Source organism: Heptranchias perlo, chromosome 4, assembly GCF_035084215.1.
Source record: "Heptranchias perlo isolate sHepPer1 chromosome 4, sHepPer1.hap1, whole genome shotgun sequence".
Classification (NCBI taxonomy): Eukaryota; Metazoa; Chordata; class Chondrichthyes; order Hexanchiformes; family Hexanchidae; genus Heptranchias; species Heptranchias perlo.
In genome coordinates, this window is record NC_090328.1 from 114,399,646 (window position 1) to 114,424,987 (window position 25,342).

General features: G+C 45.8%; 1 protein-coding gene across 1 annotated transcript in view; it reads left to right on the forward strand.

The window, feature by feature from the left end:
* LOC137321190 (MOB kinase activator 3B) overlaps positions 1 to 25,342 on the forward strand; it is a 158,963-nt gene that overhangs the window by 102,426 nt on the left and 31,195 nt on the right. The gene's annotated exons all lie outside the window — the stretch shown is intronic.

The following is a 25,342-nucleotide window of genomic DNA, read 5'->3' on the forward strand; positions in this document are numbered from 1 at the left end:
CTCCCATCCTCTTCCTGACCAGATATGTATCCAGGTAGGGAGGTGGAGAGAATTGATAAGTGACCTGCCTTCAATTGAATGGATTAGCACGTGTTTACAAAAGGCATTCTGTGAGGCTGGGTAAATTCTCTCCCAGCCAAAGTTACGGATGTAGCTGTGAATTGCTGTGGAAAGGAGATCACAACAATGTGTTTACATCCTTGTACCTGTTTTCCTAAAGAAAAATCACTGTTTCCCGTTTACTGTGGGAATCCTGCCATTTCTGGGCAGAACATTCAAATGTAATTATATGCTCTTATATGCTCTCAAGTATGAAGTTATTTTTAGAAATAATTTTATTAACTTTGTGTCACTTCAATGCAAGTTGTGTAATGCCCTGTTACTGGCCAAGAGCTGCTTGGTAGAGCCCTAAGCGAGGGAGGGTGACTTGGTTGTGATGTCCTTCATAATTGAATAGCCTGATGGCACTTGTGACTAGGCTCAGCATGGGGAATGGCCACTTGGGTGAGGAATCCAAGGGCTGCCAATGCTTCTGGGATGGTACCTCAGTGTGAGTTCCCCCATGTAAGAGAAGAGGGGGAAAGGTTTTTTGGAGAAGGGGAAGAATTGAAATGAGATGGGGACGGTGGCATTGGTGCCAAAAATGCTCTTTGCCCAATGTTGGCTTTCTTTTTGTTGGGCTACTGTTTATAGTGACTGGGCAGCAAAATCAAAACCATTTCATCTGCCACACTGTTTGAAACATACCAGTAAAAGGGGCTTTTGTTTCATGTTTCAACGGCTGAGTGCACTGGATACAGCAAAGGCTATGGGCCCAGACAACATCCCGGCTGGGCCCATAGCCTTGTGCTGAAGACTTGTGCTCCAGAACTAGCTGCGCCTCTAGCCAAGCTGTTCCAGTACAGCTACAACACTGGCATCTACCTGACAATGTGGAAAATTGCCCAGGTATGTCCTATACACAAAAAGCAGGACAAATCCAATCCGGCCAATTACCGCCCCATCAGTCTACTCTCAATCATCAGCAAAGTCATGGAAGGTGTCGCTGTCAGTGCTATCTAGCAACACTTGCTCACCAATAACCTGCTCACCGATGCTCAGTTTGGGTTCTGCCAGGGCCACTCAGCTTCAGACCTCTTTACAGCCTTGGTCCAAACATGGACAAAAGAGCTGAATTCCAGAGGTGAAGTGAGAATGACTGCCCTTGACATCAAGGCAGCATTTGACCGAGTGTGGCACCAAGGAGCCCTAGTCAATGGGAAGCGGGGAAAACTCTCCAGTGGCTGGAGTCATACCTAGCACAAAGGAAGATGGTAATGGTTGTTGGAGGCCAATCATCTCAGCCCCAGGACATTGCTGCAAGAGTTCCTCAAGGCAGTGTCCTAGGCCCAACCATCTTCAGCTACTTCATCAATGACCTTCCCTCCATCATAAGGTCAGAAATGGGGATGTTCGCTGATGATTGCACAGTGTTCAGTTCCATTCGCAACCCCTCAGATAATGCAGTCCGTGCCCGCATGCAGCAAGACCTGGACAACATCCAGGCTTGGGGTCATAAGTGGCAAGTAGCATTCGCGCCAGACAAATGCCAGGCAATGACCATCTCCAACAAGAGAGAGTCTAACCACCTCCCCATGACGTTCAACGGCATTACCATCGCCGAATCCCCCACCATCAACATCCTGGGGTCACCATTGACCAGAAACTTAACTGGACCAGCCATATAAATACTGTGGCTACAAGAGCGGGTCAGAGGCTGGGTATTCTGTGGCGAGTGACTCACCTCCTGACTCCCCAAAGCCTTTCCACCATCTACAAGGCACAAGTCAGGAGTGTGATGGAATACTCTCCACTTGCCTGGATGAGTGCAGCTCCAACAACACTCAAGAAGCTCGACACCATCCAAGATAAAGCAGCCCGCTTGATTGGCACCCCATCCACCACCCTAAAAATTCACTCCCTTCATCACCGGCGCACTGTGACTGCAGTGTGTACCATCCACAGGATGCACTGCAGCAACTCACCAAGGCTTCTTCGACAGCAACTCCCAAACCCGCAACCTCTACCACCTAGAAGGACAAGAGCAGCAGGCGCATGGGAACAACACCACCTGCACGTTCCCCTCCAAGTCACACACCATCCCGACTTGGAAATATATCGCCGTTCCTTCATCGTCACTGGGTCAAAATCTTGGAACTCCCTTCCTAACAGCACTGTGGGAGAACCTTCACCACACGGACTACAGCGATTCAAGAAGGCAGCTCACCACCACCTTCTCAAGGGCAATTAGGGATGGGCAATAAATGCTGGCCTCGCCAGTGACGCCCACATCCCATGAATGAATTAAAAAAATGTGACTTATTTTTGCATTGCAAGGACAATTGGGCGAACATCATCTGTGATTTTTATATTGATTTGATTTTTCTTTTACTGTAAATTAGTTGTTGGGATGGAAGACATGTGTATTTTCAGTCACTGAATACACTGTCTTCCGTGGAAATGGTGCCAATATCCCGACTGCCTGATGTGGTGACTGTGGAAATAGGATTTTTATTTCCACAGCTGCCAGACCACGGGAGGTTTCTATATCCGTCATTGTGCAAGGTTAAAATTCCCTGTATAGCATAATGCTTTTTATCAAATTTCTGCAGTGAGTAACTGAGTCATATCCAGAGATGTGCTATAGACTTAGCTCCCAGCCAATCCTTTCTCCTATTTAAAACACTTGCAGTGTGACCGAAAATAATGTGAATCATTATTCCTAGGAACCACCCACTGTACAGTAACTCATTTCAATTGTGGTTTAAATTGGATCACAGGTCAGTGTGCACCCTTGAACTATTTATCAGCACGGCAGTCCAGCAAAATTAGCAGTTTCCTTTGGCTCTGCAATATGACCTGCACGGAGCAGTAAATCCTACTAGACGTTTCTGAATATCTGCTTCTCCATGCATTGTAATTGAAAAATGTGCCTCAGCATGAAGCAATTCTAGAACATGATTGATGATGTAGTATGTGTGTGTTCGTACTAGACTATGGAACTACTTTAACAAGCAGGAAATTGCATAGTCACGTTGAGTCTGCTATGCTCAACACCTAAACATCAAGTATTTATTGTCACCACATGTGTATCTGGTATAAATCAAGAATGCACCTGAGAAATGACGGCCACACCACTCGAATTTATACAGCGCCTGTAACGTTAAGAAAATCCCAAGTTGTTTCAAAGGCTGAAGGGAAGAAAATGGATCTTGGGCCAAAGAAGAAGATGCTACAAAGAGTGAATAAAAACTTAGTCAGAGAGGTGGGTTTTAAGGAGGAAAGGGAGGTGGTGTGGCAGAGGGGTTTAGGAAGGAAATTCCACAAAGTGGGGCTTAGATGTCTGAAGGCATGACCAACAATAGTGGGACAGAGAGGAATGAAGGAAGAGGAACGGAGAGTTTGGGGCAGAGAGTTGTAGCATTGGAGGAGGTTACAGAGATGGGGGGAAGTGGGCCGGGAGATGGGTGAGGGCATGAAGAGATTTAATCATGAGGATCAGAATTTTAAATTCACTTGTGATTGAATAGGATGCCAAGGTTGTGGACAGTCTTGAGACAATGGCCAAGGTGGGGGATGGAGTTGGTGGTGAGGGTACACAGTATGTAGCAGGAGACCGAAAACAATGGCTTCAGACGTCAGCATGTTTAGCTGGAGGAAATTGTGACTCATCCGAAACTGGAGAGAGAGAGGGAAACCAGGGAATTATAGACCAGTTAGCCTAACATCTGTTGTGGGGAAAATGCTGGAGTCTATAATTAAGGATAGGGTGACTGAACACCTCGAGAATTTTCAGTTAATCAGAGAGAGCCAGCATGGATTTGTGAAAGATAGGTCGTGTCTGACAAACCTGATTGAATTTTTTGAAGAGGTGACTAAAGTAGTGGACAGGGGAATGTCAATGGATGTTATTTATATGGGCTTCCAGAAGGCATTTGATAAAGTCCCACAAAAGAGACTGTTAGCTAAGATAGAAGCCCATGGAATCGAGGGAAAAGTACGGACTTGGTTAGGAAGTTGGCTGAGCAAAAGGCAAGAGAGAGTAGGGATAATGGGTAGGTACTCACATTGTCAGGATGTGACTAGTGGAGTCCCGCAGGGATCTGTCTTGGGGCCTAAATTATTCACAATATTTATTAACGACTTAGATGAAAGCATAGAAAGTCTCACATCTAAGTTTGCCGATGACACAAAGATTGGTGGCATTGTAAGCAGTGTAGATGAAAACATAAAATTACAAAGCGATATTGATAGATTAGGTGAATGGGCAAAACTGTGGCAAATGGAATTCAATGTAGACAAATGTGAGGTCATCCACTTTGGATCAAAAAAGTATAGAACAGGGTACTTTCTAAATGGTAAAAAGTTAAAAACAGTGGATGTCCAAAGGGACTTAGGGGTTCAGGTACATAGATCATTGAAGTGTCATGAACAGGTGCAGAAAATAATCAATAAGGCTAATGGAATGCTGGCCTTGCTATCTAGAGGACTAGAGTACAAGGGGGCAGAAGTTATGCTGCAGCTATACAAAACCCTGGTTAGACCGCACCTGGAGTACTGTGAGCAGTTCTGAGCACCGCACCTTCGGAAGGACATATTGGCCTGGGAGGGAGTGCAGCATAGGTTTACTAGAATGATACCTGGACTTCAAGAGTTAAGTTACGAGGAGAGATTACACAAATTGGGGTTGTATTCTCTAGAGTTTAGAAGGTTAAGGGGTGATTGATCAAAGTTTATAAGATATTAAGAGGAACAGATAGGGTGGATAGAGAGAAACTATTTCCGCTGTTTGGGGATTCTAGGAGTAGGGGGCACAGTCTAAAAATTAGAGCCAGACCTTTCAGGAGCAAGATTAAAAACATTTCTACACACAAAGGGTAGTAGAAGTTTGGAACTCTCTTCCGCAAACAGCAATTGATACTAGCTCAATTGCTAAATTTATATCTGAGATAGATAGCTTTTTGGCAACCAAAGGTATTAAGGGATATGGGCCAAAGGCAGGTATATGGAGTTAGATCACAGATCAGCCATGATCTTATCAAATGGTGGAGCAGGCACGAGGGGTTGAATGGCCTACTCCTGTTCCTATGTTCCTATGGATATCGGACAAGCAGTTTGATACCACAGAGGCAATGAAAGGATTGAGAGAGGTGGTGAAGAGATCGAGCTGAATGTGTTTAGTGTACATGATGAAGCTAACACCATGTGAGCAGATGACGTTACTAAGTGTCAGCATGTAGAAAAAGAGGTGGAGCTGGCTAAGGATGGGGGTACTCCCAAGGACATGCATAGATGGGAAGAGAAGCCATTGGTAGAGATGCTCTGGCTACAATCAGATAGGTAAGACTGGGGACCAGGTGAGGGAAGTCCTCAGCGGAGGATGCACATTGCAGGAGGGTGGTGCAATTGACGACCTCAAAGGCTGAAGAGAGGTGCATTAGCCTTATTGATTATTTTCTGCACCTGTTCATGACACTTCAATGATCTATGTACCTGAACCCCTAAGTCCCTTTGGCCATCCACTGTTTTTAACTTTTTACCATTTAGAAAGTACCCTGTTCTATACTTTTTTGATCCAAAGTGGATGACCTCACATTTGTCTACATTGAATTCCATTTGCCACAGTTTTGCCCATTCACCTAATCTATCAATATCGCTTTGTAATTTTATGTTTTCATCTACACTGCTTACAATGCCACCAATCTTTGTGTCATCGGCAAACTTAGATGTGAGAAAATGCACCATTGTCACAGCCATAGGGAATGACTTTGGTTAGGGCTGTTTTGGTGCTGTGGAAGAGGGAGAAATCTGATTGGAGGATTCAAACAGAGTTGCAGGAGAGATAGGCACAGATCTGGTAGGCAAAACACTTTGGAAAAGGACTTTGGAAGGAAAGGGCAATTACAGATGGGGCGGGAGTTTGCCAGGACAGAGGGTTTGAGGGTGGGATTTTTGAAAATTGATGGATAGATTTGTTCTGGATAGGGGTATCAAAGGATATGGGGCAAGGTGAGTAAATGGAGTTGAGGTACAGATCAGCCATAATCGAATAGAATGGCAGAACAGGCTCGCGGGGCTGAATGTCCTACTCCTGTTCCTATGTTCCTATGAAAACGAGGGGTTGTCGGTGAAGGTTTTACAATGCCAGCTAGGGCCAGGAAGGGAAATTGGGTTGCCAGCAGTTTAGTGGGAATGCGATCGAGGAAGCAGGAGATTGGTCCTGTGGATAAGACGAGCTAGGAGAGGGCATGGGGGAGATGGGGGAGAAACTAGAGAGAGTGATATTATGGCAAGGGGTGCCTGGGGGACATTTAGCTTGGTGGGTAAGGGGTAGAGGAGGGAGCAGTAGAGATGGATGAAAGGATGGTCTCTATCTGGTGATAAAGAAATCCATTAGCTCCTCCCATTAGTTGTTAGTGGTGGAGGGGGATCTCATTGAATGGCGGAGCAGGCTCGAGGGGCCGAATGGCCTACTCCTGCTCCTATCTCTTATGGTCTCATGGTCTTATGATATCTTGGCTCTCCAAGATGTTCCTAGAATAGCAGATGGTTTTGGCAGAGGACAACAAGGCCTGGTAGAGCTTCAGCCAGATGCGGCCATGGATGGCTAAGCCAGTTGTGCACCAATGCGCTCAAGACTGCATCCCATGGACTTGAGGGAGTGAAGAGAGGGGCCATATTAAGGGGAACAACCAGGTTGGGAGTCAGTGAAAGTTTTGCTGGGAACAACAGCATCAAAGGTTGAGGTGAGAGAGCGGCTGAGCAAATTAACAGCTGGAGATGTATTGCGGTGAATGGAAGGCCAAAGTCTAGGCAGTTGGGAGTTTCAAAGTGTAATTGTAGGCAACTTGTGAGAGTTTTTTTCAGGGATGGATGCAGAAGGAAGTGGAGTGGAAGGGGGTAGGGAATGTGGGTAGTGAGGGATAGAAGGAAGTAGTCAGAGAGGACCTTGTCAGTGATCCTATGGCACATGGTAAGGTCGGGCGGGTGGGTGCGGGGGTGGCCATGAATAAGGGTGGGAGAGTTTATATGGAGGAAGAGGTTTAGGGAAGATTGGACGGTTGCAAATTCAGAGGAGAGAGGCCAAGAGATGCTGAGAGACAGGTTTAAATCGTAGAGGATGAGGAGTTGCACAGTGCAGAGGCTGAAAGAAAAGTGGGTAGATATCTCGGGGGGAAACTCAGGGTGGGGCTTGATGGGGCGGGTGGGCAGCGGACAACATGGTTTTAAAGGAGAGACAAGATTTAGGGTGAGGTGCTTGAAAGACAAGAATGGGCCAGAGGAGTTTGGGAGGGGGCAGGGGCAAGTGACCAAGGTGTGACTTGGTGATGAGGACCACTACCACCACTATGGCAGTTTGGGCAGGGCAGGTGGTGGAAAGTACAGCCAGGTGGGGGCCTATTGGATATGATATTTATTCAATGGTTGAAACGAGACAAAAAGATATTCCAGTCAGTGAAGGACTTCTCAATACTAAGCAGTTACACTGCCATGTGCTAGGCACTTCATTATCCTCTCAATATATTGATTGCATTTATAATCTCAGTAATAGGTGATGCCCCACCCCATTAAAAGTGGCTGCTACCCTCAGACATACTTGTGGAATTTACTGCATTAATAATTCGGACCCCTTCTGTTAGAAAAGCCTACAATCATTCTTATTTGATACATAAAAAACCCACACAGTCCTTCACTGAATTTATTTTGTTGCATGCTGCTTACGTGCTGTGAACACGAGGATAATTACATTTAAACTATGAGCACGTTCTATTACACTCATACGGAACACAAATAGTCCAGTGTGAATTGTGTTTCACCAAACTTGTCCCAAGGGCCGAACAATGCAGTTAGTCTGTGTTATAAATATCATTTTAGAATAAACATAGTGGTGTTAATATTGTATGTAAGTTGTATGAAGTACATTGTACGCACTTGGTGCAGATGAAGTATTTTGATTTATTTTCCTGAAGCTGTAGATTCATGCTGGGCTAGGTTTCCACAACCATAGACCATCCTCCAGTCACAGGATATCTTCCAGTACCTCTCACACCAGGCCAGCCCGCAGTCTCACACACCAGGCCATCCCCCAGTCTCTCACACCAGGCCATCCCCCAGTCTCTCACACCAGGCCAGCCCGCAGTCTCACACACCAGGCCATCCCCCAGTCTCTCACAACAGGCCATCCTCCAGTCTCACACACCAGGCCATCCTCCAGTCCCACACACCAGGCCATCCCCCAGTCTCACACACCAGGCCATCCCCCAGTCTCTCACACCAGGCCATCCCCCAGTCTCACACACCAGGCCATCCCCCAGTCCCTCTCTCACACCAGGCCATCCCCCAGTCTCACACACCAGGCCATCCCCCAGTCTCTCACACCAGGCCACCCCCCAGTCTCACACACCAGGCCATCCCCCAGTCTCTCACACCAGGCCATCCCCCAGTCTCACACACCAGGCCATCCCCCAGTCCCTCTCTCACACCAGGCCATCCTCCAGTCTCTCACACCAGGCCATACCCCAGTCTCTCACACACCAGGCCATCCCCCAGTCTCACACACCAGGCCATCCTCCAGTCCCTCTCTCACACCAGGCCATCCTCCAGTCCCTCTCTCACACCAGGCCATCCTCCAGTCCCTCTCTCACACCAGGCCATCCTCCAGTCTCTCACACCAGGCCATACCCCAGTCTCTCACACACCAGGCCATCCCCCAGTCTCACACACCAGGCCATCCTCCAGTCCCTCTCACACACCAGGCCATCCCCCAGTCTCTCACACCAGGCCATCCTCCAGTCTCACACACCAGGCCATCCTCCAGTCTCACACACCAGGCCATCCTCCAGTCTCTCACACCAGGCCATACCCCAGTCTCTCACACCAGGCCATCCCCCAGTCTCACACACCAGGCCATCCCCCAGTTTCCCACACCAGGCCATCCCCCAGTCTCTCACACCAGGCCATACCCCAGTCTCACACACCAGGCCATCCCCCAGTCTCTCACACCAGGCCATACCCCAGTCACACACACCAGGCCATACCCCAGTCTCACACACCAGGCCATCCCCCAGTCTCTCACACCAGGCCATACCCCAGTCTCTCACACCAGGCCATCCCCCAGTCTCTCACACCAGGCCATCCCCCAGTCTCACACACCAGGTCATCCCCCAGTCTTTCACACCAGGCCATACCCCAGTCTCTCACACCAGGCCATCCCCCATTCCCTCACACCAGGCCATACCCTAGTCTCACACACCAGGCCATCCCCCATTCCCTCACACCAGGCCATCCTCCAGTCCCTCTCACACCAGGCCATCCTCCAGTCTCACACACCAGGCCATCCTCCAGTCCCTCACACAGCTGGCCATCCTCCAGTCTCTCTCAGCTGGCCATCCTCCAGTCTCACACACCAGGCCATCCTCCAGTCCCTCTCACACCAGGCCATCCCCCAGTCCCTCTCACACCAGGCCATCCCCCAGTCCCTCACACAGGATGGCCATCCTCCAGTCCCTCTCACACCAGGCCATCCCCCAGTCCCTCTCACACACCAGGCCATCCTCCAGTCCCTCACACAGCTGGCCATCCTCCAGTCTCTCACAGCTGGCCATCCTCCAGTCTCTCACAGCAAGCCATCCTCCAGTCTCACACAGTACTGGCTATTCCGTACATGCAAACCTAGATAGAGAAGCCTAGATTTTCCAATCCTGTTATTTTAACGGCGGCATTTTATTTATGTTCAAGCATTTTACATTGGCGTTAATGCTGATTGGAAAATCTTGGCCTTTGCACCCTATTCAACCATGGCAGCAACACTGCTGATCCTGTTGGTGATCTGGAGGGGGAACCTTTGCTGATTATTGTCCCACCCCTCCCCACCTTCTCTTCTTATCCCAAGGCTAGTAAGGCTGGTTGCATGGCCTTCTTAAAAATCATTCAACTCTAATGGAGAATAACGCTCGCCCTGCCAATGGGATATTATGGCATTATTTGGAGTTATTACTTCTGATCCGTCTGCAGTACCCCATGATAAATTATCACCAATGGCATCTTGGAGATATCAGTGGTAAGGGAGGGGAAATTGTGATAACTTATCTTCATGCCTAGAATTGAAACTCTTAGCCTTTGTTTTTATTTTTCTTGTTTGTCCTGCCAGTTTCTTCCTCTCCACTATCCCCCTCCTCCTGAAGGCATTGACTTCTCACCTGGTATATGGTGCCACAGGCCCAGGTGATCCCTGCTCCTTTACTTTCCAAGGGTTACTTTGCTGAAGTGGCTGTTGTTCATGTGTGAGCTTTGGCAGATTATTCCACAGGGGCTATAACAGCCAAGACCAATCTTATTCTCAACCGATGTCCACACTGCACCACACGCACTTCCAACAGGGGTCAATGGTTTGCAGTCAGGAGTTGCAATGCTGACTAGTTTTTATCCTTTCTAACCTAAGATGCTGAGGCAAATTGCATTCCTACTGCCAGTGTATCTGAGATTGGCTAAGTCATGACAGACTAGGGACTGATCCTGGGACTTCTCTGGTCTGGATGCCTCACTGCTCGCTGTATAACCTTACTGAGCCAGAAGGGGAGTCAACTCCGTCTTTGCTAATGAATCTGGCATCATTTTTGCAGGGAGTAAATCCTCCTAAATGACATGTAGGGAAGAGAAAATGCTAATTGAAGAATTAAGTTAGACTTCATAAGATCTCCAACAACAGTTCTATCATCATCTGGGCTTGAAAGTGGAGTTGAGGTCGAAGATCAGCCATGATCTTATTGAATGGTGGAGCAGGCTCGAGGGGCCGAATGGCCTGATCCTGCTCCTATTTCTTATGTTCTCATCTGGAGATTGAATTGTTTGGGCTTAAATAAACAGGAAGGTCAACAAGTATCCCAAGAATACAGAATTGTGTAAAAAGAATGTTGCTGCCCTGAAAAGGATTGCTGGTCTCCAGTTAATACACAACCAGGAGCTTTTTCCATTCCCCACCTTCTTCCCAAAACAGCATATGCTGAAATTTGAACGTGGAAGAGACTTGACACGTGGAAAGAGGAAGAGATCTCCAAAGCAAGTCCCCCCCCCAGGTCCACCTACAATTCTGCCATCCAGTGTAAGAGGGGTGGTTTTAGCAATGTAAACAGGGGATCCAGCACACAGAACCTGCTCTCCTGTGATCAGAATTAAAGAAGCCCTAATGTGTAGATGCCTTTAAAAGTACGAACAACCAGCCTGTTAAATGCTGCTGAAGGTTTTCTTTTTTACTATGTCACAAATGTCCCAATTTGTGACTGGGGGGAGTGCCACACTTCTGAGGCCCTGGGAAAGAATGAGCAAGACTAAGGGAGAGTGGGTGAGTCTTGATTCCAAAACAGTGAGGGCACTAGGAAGAGGGAGTGCCTTTTATTTTATGAAGTAGATTGATTGAAATTTGACTATGTTGCTGCTGCTGCCCTGCAGTGAACGTTTTAATGCTTACTGAGGTCCTGTGAGATTAGCTATTTACAGTGTGACTCTGTGATTACTGACTGTGAAGAACAGCTGAAAGGATTAATGAGGCACAAAAGACTGCAGACCAGCCAGTTAAAGGCAGATTAAAGCCAAATGCCAATGTTTCCAATAATGTAAAATGAACTTCACTAAATAGCTATTACATTTTTTTCTCTTTTGATCCTGTGCACACACCATTAATTTTGTTCAATTTATATCATTTTGCAGGAGGCTGAGATTAATATTTCACTGAGTTCCAAGTTCTGCTCATTAGTGTAAAAAAATCATTAGCAAAAGATGTTTAAACTGTCAAGTGCTGCATTTTCTTGCATCTTTGCAGAAAAGGAGTGAATAAGATTTTTAGTTGATTTAATTTCACAGGATAAGGATAACAACCACAGATTGTATTATTTGCAAAATAAAACACCCATTTTGTTACACATTGGTTGTGTTTCCCAGTAATCAACTGCAAATCATTCTTTGGTAAATTTGCAGTACTGATTTCTTAGTCATTAATCCTTCAGTACGAGTGTCATTCTGTATCAATGATACAAAGGCTTATCACTTGCCTAAACTGAGAGCTAATTTTCAGAAATATATTGACTCAGAACTTAAACAAACCCATGAAGTTTGCAGTTTATTTACTCCTTAAATAAAGGAATACCCCAGAGTGATTTCAAATCTGTAATCACACTCAGGGTTTAGCTGGCAGGATGTAAATAGCTTGTTTTGTTCTCATGGCTTGTAAGTCCTCTGAACCTCTCGGTCTTAGCACTGCCATGTGATCACTCCCATATTTGCATTATTCTCTGTATTGTGCATCATGTACAGTCAATTGGCTTTAGCAGTCAAACCAAACAGAAGTGGGAATAAATAGAAATTTGTCAAGTAAATCTTTATTTCCAATTAGAGAAAACTTCATTATTAGGTTGAGTTCCATCATATGTTCATATTAATTGAAAAATAGATATGAGTATAGATCTGTCTTCCTCATTGTGTTAATTAACCAAAATGTAGATGTGGTATAACAAAACAGGTGAACAAGGCTGGGAGAAGTGGTAAAGTCTATTACAAGCCTTGATCACCTGTTTACTTATATCACGTCTACATTTTTGTAAAACCAACACAATGAGGAACATCTGTCCACTTCTGTTTTTAATGCTTCTCTGGGGCTTTTTCCCCATGGTTAAAGAAAAGGAGGTAAAAAGAAAATTGTTCATTATAGACTGTTAGCCCCTGTTACAGGCCAATCTAAACAAACCCACACAGAATTGCGCAGAATGGGATAAAATCAAGAAGGGACTTCAGAACTCTTATTAAGGACTGCTCATCATACGAAGGAAGGCCCCGATGTGCAAGTTTAACCACAGCGCTGTAAGAAGTGAAGAGTACAGCAGTTTTCATTCCCACAGCATAGGTGCAGCAGCCATTACCAGTTATAACACAGCAAGAACTTCATGAGTTATAAACTGGATAGCCCAGCAGTGAAGGATAGAATACTAGAGCCTGGTCTTCAGATGCTTCCAAGCCTTTATTCACAGAGATCAACATTACCCACACCACGCCCTAGATAAGCTTTCTTATAAATGGACACACTAATTGATATGCACCACCTGAACACTAATTGATATAAATCACATGGATACAATTAACATAGATCACCAGTCTGTATCTCCTATGGAGAAGAAATCTGAAATTATTGGCACAGGAGTAGGACGTTCAGCCCCTCGAGTCTGTTCCGCCGTTCAGTTAGATCATGGCTGATCTGTACCTCAATTCCATTTACTTGCCGTTCCTCCATATTCCTTGATACTTTTGCATAACAAAAATCTATTGATCTCAGTTTTGAATATTCCAATTGACCCAGCACCCACAGCCTTTTGGGGAGAGAGTTCCAGATTTCCACTACCGTTTGTGTGAAAAAATACTTCCTGATTCCACTCCTAACTGGCCTAGCTCTTATTTTAAAATGATGACCCTTTGTTCACATTGGCACAACTTGTGCAGTACAACTAGCTGACATGACTGCCTTGCTGTGGCGTCTTTGGGTTTTGATGTGCATAAGGCTGGCTGTGTAAAAACATTAGTATCAACCAGCTGTCTAGAAATCAGTAACCACACTAAGTGATCTGAAATTAATTTCCTGCCTGCTCACTCTGCAAGCTACGAGTGCAGTATTTTAAGGTTATGGAGGTCTGGGTTGAGAAATGGAAGTGGATGACTGGATACAGTAGATGATTTCTGGTTACAGATTTGTGAGACAGCCTTTGATCCCAATTTCTGGAATTTCTAGTTAGGAAGGAAGCGAGAGGGCAGTTTTCTTTCCTGTATAAACATTGAGCTATCATTCTACTCAGAAACATTGTGCAACAGACTCGTTGTTTCTGTTCATCTAAACCCATCAAGCTGATGAATTTCTGCAGACCCGGCTTCTATTGGGAAGTAAATTGGTCAGCTATCCAGTGGATATCCCAGCAAGAAATTACTGTGCTGCTTGGTCAGCTCCAAATCATCTGGTCAGTTCAGTGTGACATTATCTCCTGTTGGAGCAAAATCAAAACAAGTGAACGAGACTTTCAAGCAACAGTCTATAATAGATGATAAAACTTTGAGTGGTGTTTTCCATATGACATGGAGTAGTTGAGTAATAAGTTTACGTCTATGATTACCCACACGACAAACTCCCATTCTTGATCATGTTGTCAGGATAGGTGTCAAGTGAAGGCTAGGTACTTATCCACAGCGAGAGGAGAATGAGAACACAGGCCATACATGCCTAAGTGGGTGATTACAGCAGACCAGGGGAAGTAGTGCATAGTGTGAAAGGAACATGGACAGGAGAAATGTTTCTTCAGTGGAAGAGTTTTAAACAGTTATTACTTCAATTGATTTAAAATTTGTAATTTAAAATTAGTTTCTTGAGGCAATGATGAACTTGATTTGTGGAGTAAACCTTCTGATATCTGGTAGAGGATCCCTTCAATGCCCTTTACGAGCTTCATCTTGGAACCAGTTAGAGTTGTGCCAGCCAATAGGAACATGCAAGTGAATGTTTAGATGCAGACATTGCATATTTGACCACTTCCATACAAATGCTCATCATGGGAGATGTTAAGAACTGCTACAGTGGTGGTCATTCTGCACAAACTTCCACTACATTGATGAAGTTTAACTCTTTAATTTATCTCCTCTTCCTTTCATGCCTCCCTGCATATTCTTCCGCTGGGGCTTCTGCTCTCAGACTCTTCCTTCAACTTTGGTGGGCAGGTTGGTTTAAAGCCCTCTGCATGCTTTTAGTGATGCCCTATCATCAGCCAACAGGAAGTGTACTATTGCCAGGCAGGCCTAATCACACCCCACCCTTCACACCCCACCCTTCACACCCCACCCTTCACACCCCACCCTTCACACCCCAACCTTCACACCCCAGTGTTCACACCCCAGTATTCACACCCCAACGTTCATATCCCTTATTCACACCCCATTGCTCACACACCAACCTTCACACACCAACCTTCACACACCAACCTTCACACACCAACCTTCACACCCCAACCTTCACACCCCATTCTTCACACCCCAACCTTCACACCCCAACCTTCACACCCCAACCTTCACACCCCAACCTTCACACCCCAACCTTCACACCCCAACCTTCACACCCCAACCTTCACACCCCAACCTTCACACCCCAACCTTCACACCCCAACCTTCACACCCCAACCTTCACACCCCAACCTTCACACCCCAACCTTCACACCCCAACCTTCACACCCCAACCTTCACACCCCAACCTTCACACCCCAACCTTCACACCCCAACCTTCACACCCCAACCTTCACACCCCAACCTTCACACCCCAACCTTCACACCCCAACCTTCACACCCCATTCTTCACACCCCATTCTTCACACCCCATTGTTCACACCCCGATGTTCACACCCCATTATTCACACCCCAACGTTCATATCCCTTATTCACACCCCATTCTTCACACCCCATTGCTCACACCCCATTGCTCACACACCAACATTCACACCCCAATTGTTCACACCCCAATTGTTCACACCCCAATTGTTCACACCCCAATTGTTCACACCCAATTGTTCACACCCCATTGTTCACAACCCATTGTTCACAACCCAATGTCACTCTCCTTGGAAGTGGACCCCTTCTCTATAATTCTTCCAACTGGTCCAAAAAGGTGGACAAACTTAACCTATGAAGGGAGATGATGTTAAATGTCACCAAGGTTTGAAATCGGATTTACAACATCTGCATTATGAGTCCAAAGCTACCAGATATACTTTTACCCAAAACAATTCATATTTTTATTTTTAATATGACCCTATCTCCTCCCTCTTAATCCCTGGATATCTATTCCATTTTTATACATAAAGAGAAAGAATCTGCGTGGGCACCAATAGCATGTTTATAGTAGCAGACAGAAATATGACTCAACCTGAAGTCCAGCCTCTGTTTACCACTGTAAATCCCCCATTTTATTCATCAGCGCTGGTATAAATCAGATCACCCTGAGTTTTCTCATGCTGATTCAGATGTGTTTAGGTAACTGGCAGCTCGATCTGGAAGCAAATTCTAATCTTATATTCATTCCTTCTCCCCACGTTTGGTACTTACCTGATTTAACTCTTGCTGCATCTGCCCACCTGTGGCAGTTCTGTACATGACACAACTTAGTCACAGCAACCTGCTGAGTCTGAGCCCCACCTCATGAACTGCTCGTGTGCCATGCCCAGGTAGCTGACTGTTGCAGTGAACTTGCTGTCCAGTTTGAGGGTTGTTTATTCTGTCAATGGGCCTCGTACACCCTCTGCAGTCCTGGGCTGCCCTCCCATTCTGTGCAACAGGAAACTCCCATCAGCTGATTAATGCCAGGTGTAACCTGGGGCTCTCAGGAGGCGGGTCGGTCGGTGAAGGCTTTCAAGGAGGCAGCGGGCCTCCATTTTTACAGATTTTTTATTTTTAACCCCTGGAGGCCGGGATTCCCGGGCCTTCTCCTTCACGCTGTGCTAAAGGAGGCGAGAAGGCCCGAAACAACAGGTAAGAGCCTTTATAGCACAGCCTGTGGGCCCGGAGGAGCAGGAGTGCTTCCCCAGGCCCAACAAGCCTACCTGCAGCGACCCTCCCCCCACGATCTCTGACCCCCCCCACGATCTCCGACCCCCCCCCCCCACGATCTCCGACCCCCCCCCCCCACGATCTCCGACCCCCCCCCCACGATCTCCGACCCCCCCCCACGATCTCCGACCCCCCCCCCACGATCTCCGACCCCCCCCCCACGATCTCCGACCCCCCCCCCCACGATCTCCGACCCCCCCCCCACGATCTCCGACCCCCCCCCCCCACGATCTCCGACCCCCCCCCCCCACGATCTCCGACCCCCCCCCCCCCCCACGATCTCCGACCCCCCCCCCCCACGATCTCCGACCCCCCCCCCCCCACGATCTCCGACCCCCGCGATGACCCTTGATAACTGACCCCCCGACCCTCTCCCTGATGACCGACCCCCCCAATGATGACCGACCCCTCCTGATGACCGACCCCCCCCCGATGACTGACACCCCATGACCCCCAATAACTGAGCCCCTGACCCCCCATCTAACACTTACCTGTTCACATCCTCTTCCTTCTCCCTATGTGAACCCATACTTCCGGGTTTCCCATTCCACCCCGCCAGCCCCCCCACCCGATAAAATCCTGCCCCTGGAATCCACTTTTAGTTTTTATGTCTCTTTGAACATCTTGGGATTGACTTTTAATGTGCAAAAGTTCTTTCTTCTTGCTAACTTCTGTGAACTGATTTTAGGATGTAGACGTTTAGACTTCCTCGAGCTGTACAAACAGACCAATAGTCAATTAGTTTTCTTTTGCTGGTGTTGCATCCCTGCTTCCACATCTTTTTTGTAAGAATAATGCGCAGAGGAAAACATGCCTCAATGTGGGGAGGAGAAAATGGAGATGTGAGCTCACAGTTTGTGGTTTCAAACTGTGTGAGTAAATATTTACCAGACAAGAAAAGAATAGCTTTGCTATTGCACGTGTCAGCTAAAGTCAAGCTGGGGTATGCAGAAAAATCAGAACAGTAGAATGAATCCTTGGAATGCTCAAAGGTCGTTCCAACTTGTAAAATATGCACTTGTTTCCTATCCTGTGGATTGTGTTTTTAATTTCTTGAGCTGAATATTCTAAAAAAGGAAAATGGAACACTATTGAACATTTCACAAATCTCAGTGTTCTTGGAATATGCTAAATATTTTCTAATCTTTTTCACTAAACATCCTGAGTTTCCCAAAGGATTAATGGGGGAGTTTGAGTTTATTGGACAGACTCTATTCTTGGAACAGCCTGTGCTTAATAATTCACCTCTACCATTTCAAGTTCCCCTCCAAGTCACACCATCCTGACATGGACAAGTATCGCCATTCCTTCATCGTCCCCTGCAGTGGTTCAAGGAAAATGTCCACAAGCACCTCCAGGCAAATCGGAATGGGCAATGAATGTGACCTTGCCAGCCTCACCCACATCCAAAGAACAAACATGAAAACAGTCTGTGGCAGCATGTCAATGCTGGCTGCATTAGGATGTTCACACTACAGCAGGTGTAATAATCACTACAGTGAAAACTTTTCACATATATTTTATCATTTTAAAAAAACCCTTGACAACAGACGTGATCAGTGTAGTGTTGACCTCATTCCACCCTCCTCCTTGCTTTATCACTTTTTCGGGCTGAATGCCCCCACCCCCCCACCCGCCCCATCCCTTAAAAAGCAACCTGCAACATTAAGGGGCTGTTACCTCTTTAGACATCTATGTGATGAAAGAGGTCTCAACCACGTTATATGTTATGAACACCAGAAAATCATGCTGTGAGTTCTGGGTGAAATTACCAGACTCATCGCTACCATTTCAGAATTATCCTCTTCTCCCAAACCTGGCAACAGTGTTTTCCTGCAGCAAGTGGAGTGGGGCAATAGTTCATCTTGTAATGTGCTAGTGTTTTAAAAGCAGGATTCGCTTTCACCTGTTCACCCAAGTTATTGCTTTTGGTTTGATTCTAAAGGGGGTACAGGAACAGAGAGACCTGGGGGTATATGTGCACAAATCTTTGATGATGGCAGGACAGGTTGAGAAAGCGGTTAAAAAAGCATTCGGGATCCTGGGTTTTATAAATAGAGGCAAAGAGTACAAAAGCAAGGAAGTTATGTTGAACCTTTATAAATACTGGTTCGGCCACAGCTGGAGTATTGTGTCCAGTTCTGGGCACCGCATTTCAGGAAGGACGTGAAGGCCTTAGAGAGGGTACAGAAAAGATTTACAAGAATGGTTCCAGGGATGAGGGACTTCAGTTGCATGGATAGACTGGAGAAGCTGAGGTTGTTCTCCTTAGAGCAGAGAAGGTTAAGAGTAGATTTGATACAAGTGTTCAAAATCAAGACAGGTTTAGATAAAGTAAATAAAGAGAAACTGTTCCCATTGATGGAAGGGTCGAGAACCAGAGGACACAGATTTAAGGTAATTGGCAAAAGAACCAAAGGCAGCATGAGGAAAAAAAATTTATGCAGCGAGTAGTTATGATCTGGAATGCATTGCCTGAAAGGGTGGTGGAAGCAGATTCAATTGTGGCTTTCAAAAAGGAACTGGATAAATGTTTGAAGGGAAGAAATTTGCAGGCTATGGGGAAAGAGCAGGAGAGTGGGACTAACTGGAATCTCTTACAAAGAGGATCGATGGGCTGAATGGCCTCCTCCTGTGCTGTAACCATTCTATGATTCTATGGTTTAGGAGATAAACAGTGTATCCCTCCAGTTACTAGAAGTTCACACAAGTTCACAAATTATCTCTGCTTTGTGAATGAGGAGTCCTTCCCAGCAGTTCTCAGGTCACAAGCCGCAGTGATTGATGGCTGAAACTCTTCAATTAACAATAAAAATGAAGCTTTAAATTTGGAGCAATAGCCTTGTGCAAGAGGGTATGTGCTTAATTGAGCATAAGTGATCCAGGGAGTTTAATGCAATCATTTATAAAAGGCACAGGTTTACAGTAGATATGCTCTTGATTTTTCTTTTGTGAGAAAACTTTTAGAATAGAATATTTGATGCTTTTTGTAATAAGTTCTGTTATGTGTGTGAATGATCTGCAAAGTAGCTCTACATAGTGATTATCTTTTTCAGGTTTAACAATACCGCAAACACTTAGGGACCTTCTGTAATTGTTAACATTTTACAAAAGAATGAAGAATAAATATCTCAGGGGAAGGAAGACAGGAGGAGAAAGTTAATGCTTCACGTGCATTTGTACAGAAAATCAATTTTCATCATTTTTGACAGCATGCTTTTGTTTGGTGGGTAGGTTAAGTAAAAAAAATACTTTGTACTCTTGTGAAAAAGATGACAATTATAATTGGCCTCATGTAGTATATTAATAGAAAGTATTGTCAAGTATAAACCTCACCGGGTTGTAGTTGGATGTTTTTCCAGTGTAGCAGATTTTTATTCCCCCCAGTGGCACAATAAAGTTAAACTTTATTTTATATTTTAAAATGTTGGACCTTAATCTGCAGATGTTGGACCTTAATCTGCAGATGCAGACAACTGTGTAGCGCCCATATTGTTGCACACGATAGGATGGGCGTTAATCAGTGGTGATTAGTTTCAGGTTTTGTTTGGTAGAATAAGAAAATTCTGTACACATTTTTGGAGGCAAATCTTCACCATGTCTTCAAAAGTCTCTCGAGCTGCAATCTGAAATATTTTTGTAGAGATGCTCCTTTTAAATGGGTAGTGTAGTGAGCACTGAATATTAGTCATGAGAGAGACACTTTGCCTGTTAATTTCTTAATATTTTACACCACAGTAAATAGCAAATACCCAATAATAATTACAATGCAGTGATTTAAACAGGAAGTTTAGTTAATATCCTGAAAAGAAACAGAAAAGCCCAAATAGTTTACAATCATTACCAGAACTCCACAGTGAGATTATAGCCTTAAAGTTAATGCCGTGTACCCATTTTTAAATCCAATGGCTTTTGTGGGGAAATTATATTCAATTTATGATTTTGTTTTGCTGGCAGCAATTGTGATGTTTGGTGGGGATTACACACTGTGGTTGGTGGGGGTTACACACTGGTTGGTGGGGATTACTAACTATGTTTGGTGGGGGTTACACACTATGTTTGGTGGGGGTTACTCACTATGTTTGGTGGGGGTAACTCACTATGTTTGGTGGGGGTTACTCACTATGCTTGGTGGGGGTTACTCACTATGCTTGGTGGGGGTTACACACTGTGGTTGGTGGGGATTACTAACTATGTTTGGTGGGGGTAACTCACTATGTTTGGTGGGGGTTACTCATTATGCTTGGTGGGGGTTACTCACTATGCTTGGTGGGGGTTACTCACCATGTTTGGTGGGGGTTACACACTGATTGGTGGGGGTTACTAACTATGTTTGGTGGGGGTTACTAACTATGTTTGGTAGGGATTACTCACTATGTTTGGTGGGGGTGACACACTATGTTTGGTGGGGGTTACTCACTATGTTTGGTGGGGGTTACTCATTATGTTTGGTGGGGGTTACTCACTATGATTGGTGGGGGTTACTCACTATGATTGGTGGGGGTTACTCACTATGCTTGATGGGGGTTACTCACTATGTTTGGTGGGGGTTACTCACTATGCTTGGTGGGGGTTACTCACTATGCTTGGTAGGGATTACTCACTATGTTTGGTGGGGGTTACACACTATGTTTGGAAGGGATTACTCACTATGTTTGGTGGAGATTACACATTATGTTTGGCGAGGGTTACACACTATAGCTGTTGGGGGTTACACACTATGTTTGGTGGGGGTTACTCACTATGTTTGGTGGGGATTAATCACGATGTTTGATGGGGATTACTCACTATATTTGGTGGGGGTTACTCACTATGTTTGGTGGGGGTTACTCACTATGTTTGGTGGGGTTTACTCACTATGTTAGGTGAGGGTTACTCACTATGTTTGGTGAGGGTTACTCACTATGTTTGGTAGGGATTACTCACTATGTTTGGTGGGGGTTCCTCACTATGGTAGGGATTACTCACTATGTTTGGCGGGGGTTACTCATTATGTTTGGTAGGGATTACTCACTATGTTTGGTGGAGATTACACATTATGTTTGGCGAGGGTTACACACTATGTTTGGTGGGGGTTACTCACTATGTTTGGTGGGGGTTACTCACTATGTTTGGTGGGGATTAATCACTATGTTTGATGGGGATTACTCACTATATTTGATGAGGGTTACACACTATGCTTGGTGGGGGTTACTCACTATGTTTGGTGGGGGTTACTCACGATGCTTGGTGGGGGTTACTCACGATGCTTGGTGAGGGTTACACACTATGTTTGATGGGGATTACTCACTATATTTGGTGCGGGTTACACACACTGTTTGGTGGGAGTTACACACTATGTTTGGTGGGGGTTACACACTATGTTTGGTGGGGGTTACTCACGATGCTTGGTGGGGGTTACTCACTATGCTTGGTGAGGGTTACACGCTATGTTTGGTGGGGGTTACACACTATGTTTGGTGATGGTCACTCAGTATGTTTGGTGGGGGCTACTCACTATGTTTGGTGAGGGTTACTCACTATGATTGATGGGGGTTACTCACTATGTTTGGTGGGGGTTACGTACTATGATTGGTGGGGGTTACACACTATGATTGGTGAGGATTACACACTATGTTTGGTGGGGGTTACACACTATGTTTGGTGGGGGTTACACACTATGTTTGGTGGGGTTTACTCACTATGTTTGGTGAGGGTTACACACTATGTTTGGTGAGGGTTACACACTATGATTGGTGAGGGTTACACGCTATGTTTGGTGAGGTTTACTCACTATGTTTGGTGGGGTTTACTCACTATGTTTGGTGAGGGTTACTCACTATGTTTGGCGGGGGTTACTCACTATGCTTGGCGGGGGTTACTCATTATGTTTGGTGGGGGTTACTCATTATGTTTGGTGGGGGTTACTCACTATGATTGGTGGGGGTTACTCACTATGCTTGGCGGGGGTTACTCATTCTGTTTGGTGGGGGTTACTCACTATGTTTGGTGGGGGTTCCTCACTATATTTGGTGGGGGTTACACACTATGTTTGGTAGGGATTACTCACTATGTTTGGTGGAGATTACACATTATGTTTGGCGAGTGTTACACACTATGGTTGGCGAGGGTTACACACTATGGTTGTTGGGGTTACGCACTATGTTTGGTGGGGGTTACTCACTATGTTTGGTGGGGATTAATCACTATGTTTGATGGGGATTACTCACTATATTTGGTGAGGGTTACACACTATGTTTGGTGGGGGTTACACACTATGTTTGGTGGGGGTTACTCACTATGTTTGGTGGGGGTTACTCACGATGCTTGGTGGGGGTTACTCACGATGCTTGGTGGGGGTTACTCACTATGCTTGGTGAGGGTTACACACTGTTTGATGGGAATTACTCACTATATTTGGTGAGGGTTACACACTATGTTTGGTGGGAGTTTCACACTATGTTTGGTGGGGGTTACACACTATGTTTGGTGGGGGTTACTCACGATGCTTGGTGGGGGTTACTCACTATGCTTGGTGAGGGTTACACACTATGTTTGGTGGGGGTTACACGCTATGTTTGCTGGGGGTTACACACTATGTTTGGTGGGGATTACACACTATGTTTGGTGAGGGTCACTCAGTATGTTTGGTGGGGGCTACTCACTATGTTTGGTGAGGGTTACACACTATGATTGGTGGGGGTTACACACTATGATTGGTGAGGGTTACACACTATGATTGGTGAGGGTTACACACTATGTTTGGTGGGGGTTACTCACTATGTTTGATGGGGATTAATCACTATGTTTGATGGGGATTACTCACTATGTTTGGTGGGGTTTACTCACTATGATTGGTGGGGGTTACTCAATATGATTGGTGAGGGTTACTCACTATGTTTGGTGGCGTTTACTCACTATGTTTGGTGGGGGTTACTCACTATGTTTGGTGAGGGTTACACACTATGATTGGTGGGGGTTACTCACTATGTTTGGTGGGGATTACACACTATGATTGGTGGGGGTTACACACTATGATTGGTGAGGATTACACACTATGTTTGGTGGGGTTTACTCACTATGATTGGTGAGGGTTACACGCTATGTTTGGTGGGGTTTACACACTATGTTTGGTGGGGGTTACACACTATGTTTGGTGGGGTTTACTCACCATGTTTGGTGAGGGTTACTCACTATGCTTGGTGGGGGTTACTCACGATGTTTGGTGGGATTTACTCACTATGTTTGGTGGGGGTTACACACTATGTTTGGTAGGGGTTACACACTATGTTTGGTGGGGGTTACTCACTATGTTTGGTGAGGGTTACACACTATGATTGGTGAGGTTTACACGCTATGTTTGGTGGGGGTTACACACTATGTTTGGTGGGGGTTACACACTATGTTTGGTGGGGTTTACTCACCATGTTTGGTGAGGGTTACTCACTATGTTTGGTGGGGGTTACTCTATGTTTGGTGGGGGTTACTCACTATGTTTGGTGGGGTTTACTCATTATGTTTGGTGAGGGTTACTCACTATGTTTGGCGGGGGTTACTCACTATGCTTGGCGGGGGTTACTCACTATGCTTGGCGGGGGTTACTCATTATGTTTGGTGGGGGTTACTCACTATGTTTGGTGGGGGTTACTCACTATGTTTGGTGGGGGTTACACACTATGATTGGTGGGGGTTACACACTATGATTGGTGAGGATTACACACTATGTTTGGTGGGGGTTACACACTATGTTTGGTGGGGGTTACACACTATGATTGGTGAGGGTTACACACTATGTTTGGTGGGGGTTACTCACTATGTTTGCTGGGGGTTACACACTATGTTTGCTGGGCGTTACACACTATGTTTGGTGAGGGTTACTCACTATGTTTGGTGAGGGTTACACACTATGATTGGTGAGGTTTACACGCTATGTTTGGTGGGGGTTACACACTATGTTTGGTGGGGGTTACACACTATGTTTGGTGGGGTTTACTCACCATGTTTGGTGAGGGTTACTCACTATGTTTGGTGGGGTTTACTCACTGTGTTTGGTGGGGGTTACTCACTATGATTGGTGGGGGTTACTCACTGTGCTTGGCGGGGGTTACTCATTCTGTTTGGTGGGGGTTACTCACTATGTTTGGTGGGGGTTCCTCACTATATTTGGTGGGGGTTACACATTATGTTTGGCGAGTGTTACACACTATGGTTGGTGAGGGTTACACACTATGGTTGTTGGGGTTACACACTATGTTTGGTGGGGGTTACTCACTATGTTTGGTGGGGATTAATCACTATGTTTGATGGGGATTACTCACTATATTTGGTGAGGGTTACACACTATGTTTGGTGGGGGTTACTCACTATGTTTGGTGGGGGTTACTCACGATGCTTGGTGGGGGTTACTCACGATGCTTGGTGGGGGTTACTCACTATGCTTGGTGAGGGTTACACACTGTTTGATGGGGATTACTCACTATATTTGGTGAGGGTTACACACTATGTTTGGTGGGAGTTTCACACTATGTTTGTTGGGGGTTACACACTATGTTTGGTGGGGGTTACTCACGATGCTTGGTGGGGGTTACTCACTATGCTTGGTGAGGGTTACACACTATGTTTGGTGGGGGTTACACGCTATGTTTGGTGGGGGTTACACACTATGTTTGCTGGGGGTTACACATTATGTTTGCTGGGGGTTACA